The sequence below is a fragment of the Macaca fascicularis genome, chromosome 5 (assembly GCF_037993035.2).
Source record: "Macaca fascicularis isolate 582-1 chromosome 5, T2T-MFA8v1.1".
NCBI classification, from domain to species: domain Eukaryota; kingdom Metazoa; phylum Chordata; class Mammalia; order Primates; family Cercopithecidae; genus Macaca; species Macaca fascicularis.
The window spans coordinates 178,326,317-178,341,062 of NC_088379.1; the positions used below are offsets into that span (position 1 = coordinate 178,326,317).

At 39.0% G+C, this 14,746-nt stretch overlaps 1 protein-coding gene across 11 annotated transcripts in view; it reads left to right on the top strand.

Moving 5' to 3' along the window:
- LOC102134481 (uncharacterized) overlaps positions 1-11,423 on the top strand; it is a 65,739-nt gene extending 54,316 nt beyond the window's left edge. For all 11 annotated transcript variants that reach the window (XR_012435228.1, XR_012435223.1, XR_012435225.1 and 8 more), the window contains one exon: positions 5,562-11,423. The gene's annotated coding sequence lies outside the window, so the exon portion shown is untranslated. The remainder of the gene's footprint in view (positions 1-5,561) is intronic.
- The last annotated feature ends 3,323 nt before the right edge of the window (positions 11,424-14,746 follow it).

Sequence of the window (14,746 nt, forward strand, 5' to 3'; positions counted from 1 at the left end):
TGGTTTTTATGTGTCATAGATCCTTGAAATACAAAAGTAATTAGGTGAGATTCACACAAACACAGTAAATTAAATGTATTACTAGTAATGTAGAGTAATATTCGGATTCTCCATTATATGTGAGTAGAAAGAGAGTCGTAAACCTGGCCTTCTGCTCCCAGCTTCTTTCCTAACACCAAGTAACTAACCCGAGGCCCAGTTTCTTCACATGTAAAGTGAAAAACATGGACTAAAAGAGTTCAGTCTTTCTATAAGTGCTGGGAAACTCCACGATCCTAAAGTTAATCTTTTAATAAGTTGAATCTTATTTGTTATTTATTTTTATTTTTTTTCTCACTCATGGACTCAGGCTACAAATATGTTTAATCTTTTGTGTAGCTTTTTATGTTTTTTTTTTTTTCTCAAGATGAAGGAGAAAAGGAACGGAAAGAAGTGTGAGGTTAAAGTAGACAGTGGAATCCAAAGTGCCTTGCCTCTGAGTGGATTTAGGAAGGCAGAACCCCCCTCCTCTATATCCTTCCAGTCCCCAAAAGACAGGTGAGGGACATTGCTCCTCTAGCAACCGTCACCCAAAGCAAAGAGTAAGTCTCTTCATACCACAGGGAAACTCTGGTGTCAAAATGGAAAGTGGTGGGCTAAAGAAGTGGTTTCTGCCCGTGTCACAAACAGCCTTGTGGCTCTGAACAAATTCCGTAGCCTCGGTAGGCCTGTTACCTTCCATAGCGGAGGGACAGCTTTCTAGCTCTTTCTTTTTTTCATCCAAAGAACCTGTGTTTTGGGTATAATGACCTAACTTACCTAGTATTTTGAGGTTAACTTTTCTTTAATTTGTCAAAAATATTATCATTCCAAGTGAAAATTGAGATAGCTCCAAAGCTGAGACCAAGTTTGTCATTTTTAAATCCCCACAGGCCAGCGCTGGACCTTCCCTCCAAGAAAGGAAAGAAAAGAGCGAGACGCATAGTCAAGCAGATTGTTAAAGCTGTGGGAAGATAGAGAGATTAGACATTTTTCTACCAAAAGCAAGAAAGTTGTAAGAGGAAAGTGAAGAAAAAAAAGAAAAAAATTAGAGACAAAGGGAAGAAGTGGGGGAGGAAGAAGGAAATAGAGTAAGTGCAGCCCCTCCTGGCCAGCTGTCTTTGAAGTGAGGCCAGAACTACCGCAAAGGATTGTGGGAGACAAGGTCAAGAGAAAAAGTAGATGGAGACCCTTTGCTCAGAGGTTAATAGTTATGTGTCAGAAGTGTTTTATCAGAGTAAAATGCCCTGTGCATTTTTAGATACTTTTTAGAGGAGTAAACCAATTCTGTGGAAGTTTCCCAAGGTCCTTAGGAAAGAGGAGTTCTATGGTTTATAACCTAAAAAAAAAAAAAGATATTTTGGAATTAGAGAATCTGTTTTAATTAGCAATAACAACAAACTATGGAAAAGGCCTGGTATTTCATATTTAAAATGGGTTAAAAAGAAACTAGTTTTGTTTTTACTTTGGGATGCAAAGGGTGGGCGAGTGAAGCCGCTGATCGTGATGGGGAGAGCCTGTTAATTGCTCACCAGCATCTGCTCTGTTTCTACAAGTTCTGTGCCATGTAGCACTGTAAATTATGAATGAGAAAGATGATCTTTGCTCTTCTTAGGACTTCTGACTCCTAAGCCATGCTAGACAAAGGTCATAGCTGAGGTGAATTTAAGTTAGCTTTGGCAAAACCCATTTTCTTGTTCAGATAGCTGAATAGATGGTTGTGCAAAATTAGCAAGGGTTACTATGGAAACATTAAGAAAGTTTAGCGAAAGTGTAGCAGACAGTAGCTCCAGCGATATTTCCTTGAATGAGTTATCCAAAGGGCTTCAAATCATAGGTTCCAGGGAGATAGTTTTTTGTTTTGTTTTGTTTTTAAAATAAGAATACCAAACATTTCCTTTATGTTTGGCAGATTTCTTTGTGTGAAAGTGATGTGGTCGAGTTTTTACTTGTGTAGCTCTCCTGGAACATGCTGCCACGCAGCCACTCACATGATTAAGAAGGCTCGCAGGAAACCTCCACCTCTGACTGTTTAATTTACCAGGACTTTTAAAAGCAAGGCTGATAAAATTCATAAATTTATCACATCTCTAGCTGTTGATGACACTCATCAAGTCTGTTCCTGAAACTCTTCGGTTCTGTGCTTTTGTAAAGTGGGGTCACTGATGACAAACTTAATGCAGAACGATCGAGTCGTAACTAACTTTTAAATGTTTCCTTGAAGGTTAAGACCAGAGGATCTGAATAAAAAAGTAGCAGGATCCTTGCTCTGATCTTTCCTGACATTTCCCAAATCCACAAGGCAGAGGGCATGGTGCAGGGTTGGAGAGTAAACTGTTCCATACTCAACTCTCAATGAGGAGCACTGGCAAGCTAGTTTTGCAGGCAGGTAAAGAAATAAACACACACACATTATGCCACTATTATTTTATTTGCCTGTGCATGTATTTTTAATAAGCTTATCAAAAACACATATCTGCAAGGAATACTTAAGAGCACAGGTGTAATAAATAATCATATAATTGCAAACTGCTGAGATGCAAATTTCTATTGTTTGATGCATTTAAAAAAATGCTGTCATTCTTCTAGCTTTTCCCAGTATAGTTGTTATATAAAGGAACTGGTTTAATTTTTTTTAGGATTATGAAGATGGTTGGAAGGCTGTCTAAGATTATGTTGCCTCCTCTTTTAATTGTTGGTCAACATTTCAAATAGAATGCAATATATTACGTGCCTGATGACAAGCAAACTGCATGTTTCTTATAGGATGGATAGTTAGTTGTCTTTGTAAAACCAAATATCATTCTCTAAAAAGCAGGTCAGGTAATGCTAGCCTTAGTTAATAGCTGGGGTACCTTGAGTACCTCTCAAATCAATAATGACAGAGGTAGCCTGATAGCAATTTATGAACCACAGTCCTCTTGGGAAACATATTTCAAACCATAACTTCATCTAAACTGTTTATCGGCTAAACTTGCTCAAATGTATGAAGTGTCAAAAAGTTTCTTTGACATTAGGCTTGTTATTGTCCTTTGATTTATGCACTTAAGCAAAATGTAGTAAATAAAAAGATTGTTTGGTGGTTTAGTATTTTAAGGAAATGATTAGAAACATTTGCCAGTGCTATTCATTTTATACAGTTTTTCTTTCCAAATTACAATAATAGTGTTTCAATTCAGTGAATGGCTTCACCATAACAAAATCTTAAATGATCATTATAGTAAGTGGAAATGCTGATGAAGTTACTATGAAATAGTTTAAAAACTGTGAAGTAAATATGTAATGCTCATATATAAAGCATTTGTCTCTCTCCTTTAATTTCATTTGCCTGGCAGTTTACAAAATGTCCCATTAATAATCTAAGGCATATTTATGGTTGTGAATTTACTTTATTAAAAACACGGTCATCATATCTTAGTTGGTTTTTGCAGAAACTTTCATATGAAAAAAACAAAGGGCCATTCTCTTAGAAAGCATCCTTAAAGAAAATTATTGGGCTTAGACAAAACGTTTTGATTTGCTAGGAAATGAAAATATTGACTTTTCAGATTTCTTGATGATGGACTATTCTAGAGGTACAAAACGCCTCAAAAGTCAAACTCTAAGACAAATCTTTTAAACAAGATTTCATTTCAATATTGTAGTTCATGATTTTACATTTCATTTCAGCTTGAAGCTTTTCATTCTTACAATTGCTTAACCACATTTCAATATTAGGCAACTCTAGGCAGTTATAGATATATAATTATAATAGTAGGCCAAGTATTCCAAATGATTGCATTATGAGGTTTTAAAAGCTTATTTTTTAAAAACAGATATAAATGCAATTCACTTGCATATTGTAGGCAAACAAGAAACCTAATGGAGACAGATACATTTTAATGCATGAGTTTCTTATATGAGGCTTTATGTGTCCAATATATGTGTTTCTGAGTACTTAACTACTAAGCTGATGGGTACCATAAACAAAGTCACAGATACAAAAGAACAAATGAGTTCACAGATATCTATACCAGAATTGTTAACTTAGCAAATCTGTTTCCTTGAAAACAAGATATAGTGAATCTGCACATATTTAATGGAAAGTGGTTGCATTTACTGAAGAATTAGGAGAAATTACTTCTTAATGGAGCCAGAAGTTCTGATCTGCTATCCTTCAAAGAAAGACTGTTTCCCATGCTGGCCAAAATTCCTATGGAGCAACCTATGCCTATTGATAAGTTATCGGATTCCTCTCCGGAATCAGCTGGGCAGGAAGGATACAGAGAGAGGAGGAAGGGGAAGGGAGAGGAGATTCCAATAGTGGCCCCGTCTGATTGCCAAGGTAGGAGGGGGTGGAGAGTTGAGAAAGGAATAATAAGAGAGGTAAAAGGAAAGAGAACAGGAAAGAAGAGAAAAATCAAAAAGAAACAAAGCAGAGACCAAGCAGGGTGATAATAGCCATATAGAAAAGGCATCCTTGTAAATGGAACAACATTCCAGATCTCCAGGCTCATTAGAGTGGGGGATTGCTCACCTGGATTGCATGAACCTCTCAAGTCTCTGTACCCACTGAAATTGTATACATATTTTGGGAGTATGTATATGTGCATTTTTTTTCTGCCTGGGGAAAGTGTCCTTTTCTTCGATCTGATTCACCAAGGGGTCCAAGACTCAATAAAATTTAAGAACTACTACTTTAGTGAGATTATACAGAAATTGTAAAGACAAATGTCTTTAATGGAGACATTGAATGCTTAGGATTGACTATACATAGTCCAAGAATGTTACCATCTAGTATTAAGTTGTATATTCTGGGAAGAGTATCCATTCTTTTGGACATGTAGAATGATAGCTATTCATTGAAACACTATTAAAATAATTTTTTTTTTGAGAAAAGGCCTCACTCTGTTGCCCAGGCTGGAATGCAGTGGTGTGATCAGGCTTACTGCAGCCTCTACCTCCTGAGCTCAAGTGATCCTCCCACCTCAGCCTCCTGACTAGCTGGGACCATAGGCACGTGCCACTATGCCTGGCTAATTTTTTTTGTAATTTTGTAGACACAGGGTTTCGCCATGTTGCCTAAGCTGGTCTTGAACTTCTGGGTTCAAGGGATTCACTAACCCAAGTGCTGGGATGGCAGGAGTGAACCACTGCCCTGGCCTTCAACCAAATACTATTGATTGACCATTTGCACTATGTTAAGGCAGCATTTTTCTCATTGAGTGCCCTGGGAGTGTGGAGAAACAGTGTGGTACAGGGGAAAGGGCATTAATTTGGAGCCAGATATTTCTGGGACTCAGGTACTATATGGAATTCAAACTAGTGGAGTGAAACTAGGAGGGTGATGTGGCCTCCTTAACTCTGGGTCCTCTTCTGTAAATGAAGAGGATGATCATTACTTCATAGGGCTGTTGTAGAAATGAAAAGAAATGCAATATTAGCCTACATTTATTGGATACTTACTCTCTCTCATTCACTATGATATGTTTTCTATGCTTTATGTAATTTAATCTTCTCAACAATTTTATGAGATTGATGTTATATTTATTTCTATTTTACAGATGGGGAAATTGAGGCAGAGAAGCCAAGGCATGTGCTAAAGGTCATGCAGGCTATGAATGGAGCTGGAATGTAAACACAGGCCATTTGACTCCAGAGCCCATGTTCTTGAATCCTTAGAAAGACAGCAGCAACACACCGGGTGCAGCAGCTACTTAGTTGGAGTGGCTGACAAGGTTGGCAGAGGATCCCCTTCCTCCCATGGAGTGGCTGCCATGACACTGCGTGCACTGAAGCTGCTCCTATTTCTGAAATATGTATTGTTATTTTTTTCCCTCCATGTTGAACATTATACTCTTCTGTTCTTTCATACTCTCTTCTTCCCTTCCAGATGAATTCTAGGGATTTTATGAATCTGTAATTCTAAGGGAGAAAGGATAATAAGAATTGTAATGTGAGTGTCCAAAAAAACCCCTAATTTCCCATCACCTACACATAGCTGTCTCCTAGATGCTCCAGGAAAAATTGTGACTTTCCAGATACCTGGTTTCCCTCTTCCCTCCCCTCCCATCCCCTCTCTCCCTTTCCCTTTCCCTTTGGCTTCCGTTCTCTTCCCCCTTTATTTCTGGATACCTGGTTTTCTATCAGAATGAGATCTAATACTCACAAGTATTATCCTAGCAAAACAGAATCCCACATACTCAACACATCTTTAAAAAACCCCTAGAACTGGCTGGGCGTGGTTGCTCACGCCTGTAATCCCAGCACTTTGGGAGGCCGAGGCGGGCAGATCACAAAGTCAGGAGATCTAGACCATCTTGGCCAACGTGGTGAAACCCCATCTCTACTAAAATACAAAAAATTAGCGGGGCATGGTAGTGCACGCCTATAGTCCCAGTTACTCTGGAGGCTGAGGCAGGGGAATTGCTTGAACCTGGGAGTCCGAGGTTGCAGTGAGATGAGATTGCACTACTGGACTCCAGCCTGGCAACAGAGCGAGACTCCGTCACAAACAAACAAACAAACAAACAACCTAGAACTGTACAATTTTTTTTTTTTTAAGTTAGCCAACTATCTGTGGGCAATTACATAATGTGTGTAGGCATTATATGACTTTGTGCTTTACATTCAAAGAAAGTTCAAAACTTTTCCTCTTTTGGAGTGTTTTCCTTTTCCCCCAAGGGATCTGGGTAATATTGATGTGTTTAATGTATTCAACTCCTAGAAAATCACATATATAAAAATGTAAGTTTCTTTTTCTTTTAATCAAACCTCCTTTCTTTTTTGTTTTTTCTTAGTACTGTTCATGAACAAAATAGCCAGATCTGGACTTAAGGGAATCTTATTCAAAGTTTTGGGAGATTTGAAAAGATATGTCCCCATTGAAATAGAGCCTTGTTTTTTCTTCTAGGAGAGAATGATTTCCAGGAAGAGCGGGACACATATGGAAGGCCTTAGCTTATCTTCAGCGCCTCATACACCCGTTCTGGACTCCAGAAAGGCCATTGAGTGGGATTAGGCCTCAGAGATAGGATGTCAGTCCCAGTGAGGGATGGCCTAAAGCATTCTTTAATTTTTTCCTTGGGGTCACACATAAGAAACAATTTTCCAGCACTGATGAGTGTTATTAACAATGAGACGGGATAGAATTTTGTTTCCTCTATGGCCATGCTTCAAAAATAGAAAAGCTGTCTTTTCTCTTGAATGACTGAATGAGGCTCTGGGGAGGAAAATGTGGGTTGGCAGATCTCTTAAAGGAAGCTTCTCCTTCTAGGCACTATTCTAAGGCTTAATACTTTAACTCCCTATATTAACCTAGTTAAACTAAAAAGTGATCCGAGTAATTTTATTTTTATTAAAGCTCAGATCAAAATGCCAGTCACATTGATTGAGAAAATCAAAGGAATCTTTGATGTGAGTGGTTAAATTGCTGAATTATTTCAGTCCTATACCCTCACAGCGTGAGTACCTGATCTGATAGACATCCTTGGAATTCCTTTTTTGTTTGAGACAGAGTCTTGCTTTGTCGCTCAGGCTGGAGTGCAGTGGTGTGATCTCGGCCATTGCAGCCTCCACCTCCCAGGTTCAAGCGATTCTCATGCCTCACCCTCCTGAGTAGCTGGGATTACAGACAAGCACCACCATGCCTGGCTAATTATTTTGTATCTTTAGTAGGATGAAGTTTTACCGTGTCAGCCAGACTGTTCTCAAACTCCTGGCCTCAAGTGATCTGCCTGCCTCGGCCTCCCAAACTGCTGGGATTACAGGCATGAGCCACCGTGCCTGGCTGAAATTCCATAATAAATCCCTCTATGTCTATTTCTTTTTCCAAATATAATTTTCTTCATTTCCAAACATCACCTTTTAAGAATCCAAGGATTTTTCCAGGCACAGTGGCTCATGCCTGTAATCCCACTGCTTGGAGAGGCCAAGGTGGGAAATTCATTTGAGGCCAGGAGTTTGAGACCAGGTGGGCAACATAGCGAGACCTTGTCTCTACAACATAAAAAAATAAAAATAAAACCCTAAGGAAATAATGGTGCCTCACTACCTTTCAAAGCTTTTGACCTTCAAGTCAGAAAATAAATTATTTTTAGGAAAGGCATCTCAACCTTATTTACAAATGAACTCTCTATTTGTCAAGAGCAACCTCAGTAAGGATAATAGGACTTCCCAGTTTGAAATACAGCATGAACATTTCTTCTCAGAGGCTCCTGAAAGACTAAGAATGAGATTTCTTGACTCGCCCTCCCTCAGCATCTTCTCTCACTCTCCTCCCTCCTTCTCAGAAGCTGTGTATGGCAATGGGCTATGTAACTGGGTTTCACTGGTGCCTGGTGGAACTTTTAATTCCTCCCTGTCAGCACATCCCTAGTCCACTTTCATAGTTTGGATAAGGACTGGATAAGCAGCTGAACTTCTGGGGACTTTTCCAAATGAAATTCAACCTTTAGACCTTTGGAGGTTTACCCAGTCTTCCTCACTACCCGAAGATGAGTTTGGAACAAATTTTCTCTTAATGGATTCTATTTGTGGGTAGGAGAGGTAATGACTGCTTTACTCAGAGTCATGAGCATAACTTCAAATAAGGAAAAAGAGCCATGCAGGAATGTGAGAATAGATGCGATCCTGACGAAGGTGTGTCTGAGGAGGTGCTGGGAGGTTCTGATCGGCTGTTGAAGGGAGATACTGTATCTCACGTGACAGAAGTCACCTCCTGACATCAGAGTTGCATTTGAGTGGTAATTTAAAAAATAATATAGCTGACAAGGAAATATGGAAGGCATTACATTGTAATACAGTGAAATGTATATACAACATTCAAGATCAATTACCGGGTACTGATTAGCTGGGAGAAAGGCAATAAGACTTTAAAAATAGAATTTGTAGAAATAGCACCCTGTCAAGGTGGGACTGACTATGCCTCCTGCTGGTTTGTTGCAAGGAATTCTTTTTTTTGGAAAATCTCGTTGAATTGCGTGACTTGTGAATCTGGCTCTAGAACTGTTAATGTTGTAAAAATTGAAAGAGGACTATTTAAAAATACCAAGATATCTTTTAAAATTCCCATTTTTAGCACAGCTACTTGTCATTAAAATAAATCATTCCATTTCTGTTTGTCCAGGTTACTGCTTTCACAGCGGGGCCAGGGCTATGGTGAAGTGTAGGAGGTGTGCAGGCCCCTTCACTGTAGCCATGGCTCTGTTTCATGCCACATGTGCTATTTAATAAGTGGTTAAGCCCCAGATATGCATGCAAACATGGTGCATCTCCATGTATTGGTTTTGGTAATGTTGTAAATAATTGGGAGAATACATTAAAATTTGTTAATAATGCTCCTTTGGACTTAGTCTATTTTTTTTTTTTTTTTTTTTTTTTTAAGATGGACTTTTGCTCTTGTTGCCCAGGCTGGAGTGCAATGGCATGATCTTGGCTCATCGCAACCTCCGCCTCCTGGGTTCAAGCAATTCTCCTGCCTCAGCCTTCCTGAGTAGATGGGATTACAGGCATGTGCCACTACGCCCAGTTAATTTTGTATTTTTAGTAGAAGTGGGGTTCTTCCATCTTGGTCAGGCTGGTCTCGAACTCCTTAGGTGATTCCAGTTCTAATTCCCCAGCAGAGTTGTCTTGGTTGTAGTGAGACATTTTTATCCATCCTGACCACAGCACTTGCCTCCACGCTCATGAAGCCCAGCATGTTACTGCTGTTCTGAATGTCTCTGCTTTGTGAGCGACATGTTTAATGAATTGGGAGTATCTGTACACATTGCATTCACTTAAAAAGGGAAAAATACCTTTTAACAGCTACAGAAATTCAATTTAGTTTATTTAGGAGGAAATGAGAGACTTGAATTGTAGGTGTGAAATCTTACAATCTTTCAGAATGATTTGGTTTGGGGGATGGTTGGAACTGCATGGAATTGTTTCAGCCAAAATAATTTTGTGAGCACATTCCCAAGCTCATGATCATGTTTTGATAAGAAAAATCCCTTTCTCCACAAGTTCTCAGGTCCCGCTCATTGGCCCCTGCCCTCAATTCTGGAACCTATGTTAGGCTGTTATGTGGCTCAGTTCTTGGAGATATGTTTTCAATTTGAGTCAACTTGATGAGAGAAAAATTACTAAAAAGTGGGAATGAGCTGTGAGGTGAACAGGGTTTTCCTATCAAAGTGGAGGTATTTTTAAAAGCATTTATTATTTTAAACTCAAACATTTATAGAAAGCCATGAGTGTGAAGTGTATGATTACCAGTTGCGGCTTGCTGCATTGAAAAATTCAAGTTCATAGGAAATATTTACTGAGGCTCTGGTTTGCAAGCAGTTTGTTCAAGAGAACAATTTGGTCCAGAAAGTGTGTCAGCTAAAAAATAGTTTACTAATATAGTAGTAACAGGCAATTAGGATTCATAAGCATCGCCATGTCTGAGACATGATTTAAGGTCTTAGATGGAAAGAGTTCTGTTATTAAGAGAACAGAATTTACATGCTGTATCTGTGTAGGTCTTATGCATGTCAGAAGGGAGAAAACGACTCCTTCATTTTCCATTTTTATGAGCTCTGATGTAACACAGTTGTTTTTTTTGTCTGTGTTGAAAATGATGAATATAGTTCTTGGCACATTTGTTCCATAGTAAAGAAGAATTTAACGTACAAGTGAAAAACCTCTGCCTTTGACCATAGATTAAAGAGATGTTATATGGTGAAGATTACTTCCTAAGGAAAGGTTAGTTTTTTGTGGCACTTTCTGAAAATTTGTTTGGGACATATACAATTCTTTTTTATAAATTCTGGAGGTCTGAGGAAAATGCACTTAATCACGTTAGATGAGAACATTTCTTTTTGTGTGAATTGAGTTCTTATCAAGGTTCTGATGTTTTTTCTCACGTATTTGCCCTGGGGTTCATCTCAATACAATGCATTTGTGTACTATTGAATAAAAAGCAGGCTGCAACAGTATTTATTATATATGATCCTATACACATGTAAAATTTTGTGTGTGTGTGTGTGTGTGTCCACATGTGTATAAAAAACTATGTCTTTAAAGTTGTTAATAGTTAACTATGGGTGGTGGGTTTTAAGTGATTATTCTTTTCTTTGTATAAGTTTTTTTAAATAGTGCACAATTTTCTTTTGTTGTTATGAAAGGTGTCATACATTTGAAAGAGGACATATGTACAGTTTAAATGATAATAACATAGTGAATACCCACTGCTTAGCTGAAAAAAATAATATATTACTCTGTTACAGAAGGCAAGCCTTCCTTCTGCCCCTGCCTCTGTCATGGAGGTAGCTATTTGCTTGAATTCTGTGCTAATCATGTCTTTACTTTCTTATATAGTTTAGCCGGCTGTGAATGTATCCATAAAACATACACAGTTTTATTTTGATTGTTTTTGAACTTTAAATAAATGAAATCATACTGGATATATTCTTCTGTGACTTTTCCTTTTTTTTGCTGCTTATGTTTTGGACATTCATCCAAGTCAATGTGTGTATCTGATTTTTTTTCTTTGAATGTGAAAAATATTTCAATCACACACACAGATCAATCAATTTACAGTCATTTTGAAAAAGGAAAACCTCATATGTACATTTAAAAGTGCTGAAACAGTGCTGAAATAACCAGGTTTTTGTGAATGAAAATTTTTTTATTCCATTCATATATGTCCACATGTGGCTGGTATAACAGCTGCTTTCAGAATAATATTTTTAGGGATCACTGGCTGCACCCATAACAGAGAAATGCCTCCTTTTCCTGCCCCTGCCATTAAAACATGGTGTCTGAAATTCAACCATTAGCTATTTTTCCCTGAGGATTTTAGGAACTATCTTCCAAAAGAGAAATTGTGTCATGTGGCGATTCAACATGAGCTAGTTGAGCCAGTGATCAGCTTGGGTACCTTGACAGCGAAAGAGCAGGTCTTAAGGAGCAGAGGAAGGGGGAAGCTTTAGACCTTGAAATGTTTGGAGGCCAAGCTTCAGTATGGCACTGAAATGAGGACTCAGAATAAACAAGATATGGAATCAGTCTTAGTGTTCATCCACATACGCAGTGGAATACTATTCAGCCATAACATATTGCTGTCGTTTGCAGCAACATGGATGAATGTGGAGGCCCTTAAGTTAGGTGAAATAAGCCAGGCATGGAGAGAAAAATACTGCATGATCCCACTGATATGTGAAATCCAAAAAGTTGAACCCACAGTGGCAGAGAGTTGAAGTGGTGGTTGCCAGGGGCCTGTGAGGGTGGGGAGAAACAGGCTTGTTGGTCAAAAGAGACATTTCAGTTAGTCAGAAAGAATTCAAGAGATCTATTTACCAGGTGGGGACCACAGGTAATAATAATGTATTGTGTATTTGAAAATTCCTAGGAGTTTTTAAGTGTTTTCACCATAGATAAATATGTGAAGTAACATGTATATTAATTAGTTTGATTGAACCATTTCACAACATATACATATTTCAAAACATGGAATTGAACACCATAAATATATAGAACTTTTATTCGTGTATTAAAAAGAGTTTGGGAATTCTAAAGGAAACCAAAGATGCAGTGAGGAGGCAACATCCAGGTGTATGTGATGCAGAGAAAGGAGTTGGGAAGGCAACACTTTAGTCACTTTACGACCGTGCCCATATGCAGTGACAAGCACTTCTTGAGTACCTAGTATATCAGGCTTTGTGGTAGGCATTAACAATTGAAAATATAAGAAGTAAGGCAGTCCCTTCTTTTAAAGAACTCTTGGCCTTGTGGAGGAATAAGATACACCAGCAGTCTTTGCTCCAGGTCCCAGATGATTATTGAGTGGGCACAAAAGAATAATGGACTGGTAGTAGGGGAGCCTTCAAAAAGGAGTGACCCTTGAAGGATGCATCTGGTGGGCACAGAAGGGGAGGTCATTTCCCTCAGAGGGAAGGCCATTTTCAGAGGTACGGGGTATGAGATTAACGAGTCCAGCGACTTGCTGACACATGTGACTGCAGTGATGGGGCCATCCTGTACCACCAAAGTGATGGCTCTGCAGCCTGACCTTGTCACCCGCCCATTTGAAATCATGCCATACCTCTCCTGCACAGCACACATTATTACACTTGGCCTCAGTCCACCTCTCCTACTGTGCTTCTCAAATTAGTTTCCTTAAATGGCTCTCTGCATCACAACTTTCTTATTTATAAAAATAGAGAATGACATCAGAGCGCCTAAACTCAGCTTTCTGCTTTTTCCACAGAGATCCTGGCAAATGGGTGTTTCTTCTCAGAAAGGGATTTTTCTCCGTGACTGCAGTTGAATTACACAGTTGTATAAACATCCAGGTTCTTGTTAGTGTGGATGAACTATCCATGAAAGTTTTAATGCGGGAGTCTATGAGAACACCATTTAATCAATTGTCAAATATTTGAGTATCTATTGTGAGCACGGCACTGTATAACCGTTATGCCATGTATTAATCTATTGGAAAATAATTTGACCTTGCTTGTATAGTATTTTGTTTACTTTATTTTATTTTATTTTATTTTGAGACCGAGTCTCACTCTGTCGCCCAGGCTGGAGTGCAGTGGCCGGATCTCAGCTCACTGCAAGCTCCGCCTCCCGGGTTCACGCCATTCTCCTGCCTCAGCCTCCCGAGTAGCTGGGACTACAGGCGCCTGCCACCTCGCCCTGCTAGATTTTTTTTTTTTTTTTTTTTTTTTTTTTGTATTTTTTAGTAGAGACGAGGTTTCACCATGTTAGCCAGGATGGTCTCGATCTCCTGACCTCGTGGTCCGCCCGTCTCGGCCTCCCAAAGTGCTGGGATTACAGGCTTGAGCCACCGCGCGTGGCCGCAGTATTTTGTTTATTTTTACCTTAAAGTTTGTAACTCTATTATAAGTGTTTACATACCAACTATTTGAGGGCTATATACAAGGTATAGTTTTATTGTACTTTGCTTCTTCTGTTTCAATAAAGTACAAGTACAGTAAAATAATCATATCTGGCCAGACATCATGGCTCATGCATGTAATCTCAGCACTTTGGGAGGCCGAGGTGGCTGGATCACCTGAGGCCAGGAGTTGGAGACCAGCCTGGCCAACATGGTGAAACCCTATCTCTACTAAAAATGCAAAAATTAGCTGGGCATGGTGGCACGCCCCTGTAATCTCAGCTACTCGGGAGTCTGAGGAGGGAGACTTGCTTGAACTCAGGAGGAAGAGGCTACAGTGAGCTGAGTTCGTGCCACTGCACTCCAGCCTGGGCCACAGAACAAGACCCCTCTCAAAAAAAATCACATCTTACCAGTATAAGCTAACATATCATCATTTTAGAGACTATTAAAACCATAAATAAGAAAGAGTAAAAATGGTAAGAATGAAATACTCCCATTATCTAGAAATAAATAGAACTTGCTGTGTAATTCAATTAAATTTGATAGAGCAAATAATTATTGGCACCTATAGTAGGCACTGTGGAGTATGCCAAGCTTTCCATGACACACTCCCTCTGCCCTCTGTACTTGTTAGTGTATCGCAAACCTAAATTCTCTGTACTGAAGAAATAGAGAATGGAGAATTTCCCATCCTTCTCTCTAGTCTCAATTTCCAAAGGCAACCTTCCTATAATTTCACTATCTTGCATAGGAAATTCATACAAATCCATCAGCTCTGTAATTAGTCTAGAGCAAGTGGTGAAAAAGTAAGCACGAGAATAGTCAGATTTAGCAACTTATACTGAAGTATCCACCTTACTCCAGAAACTGGTAGTGACTATA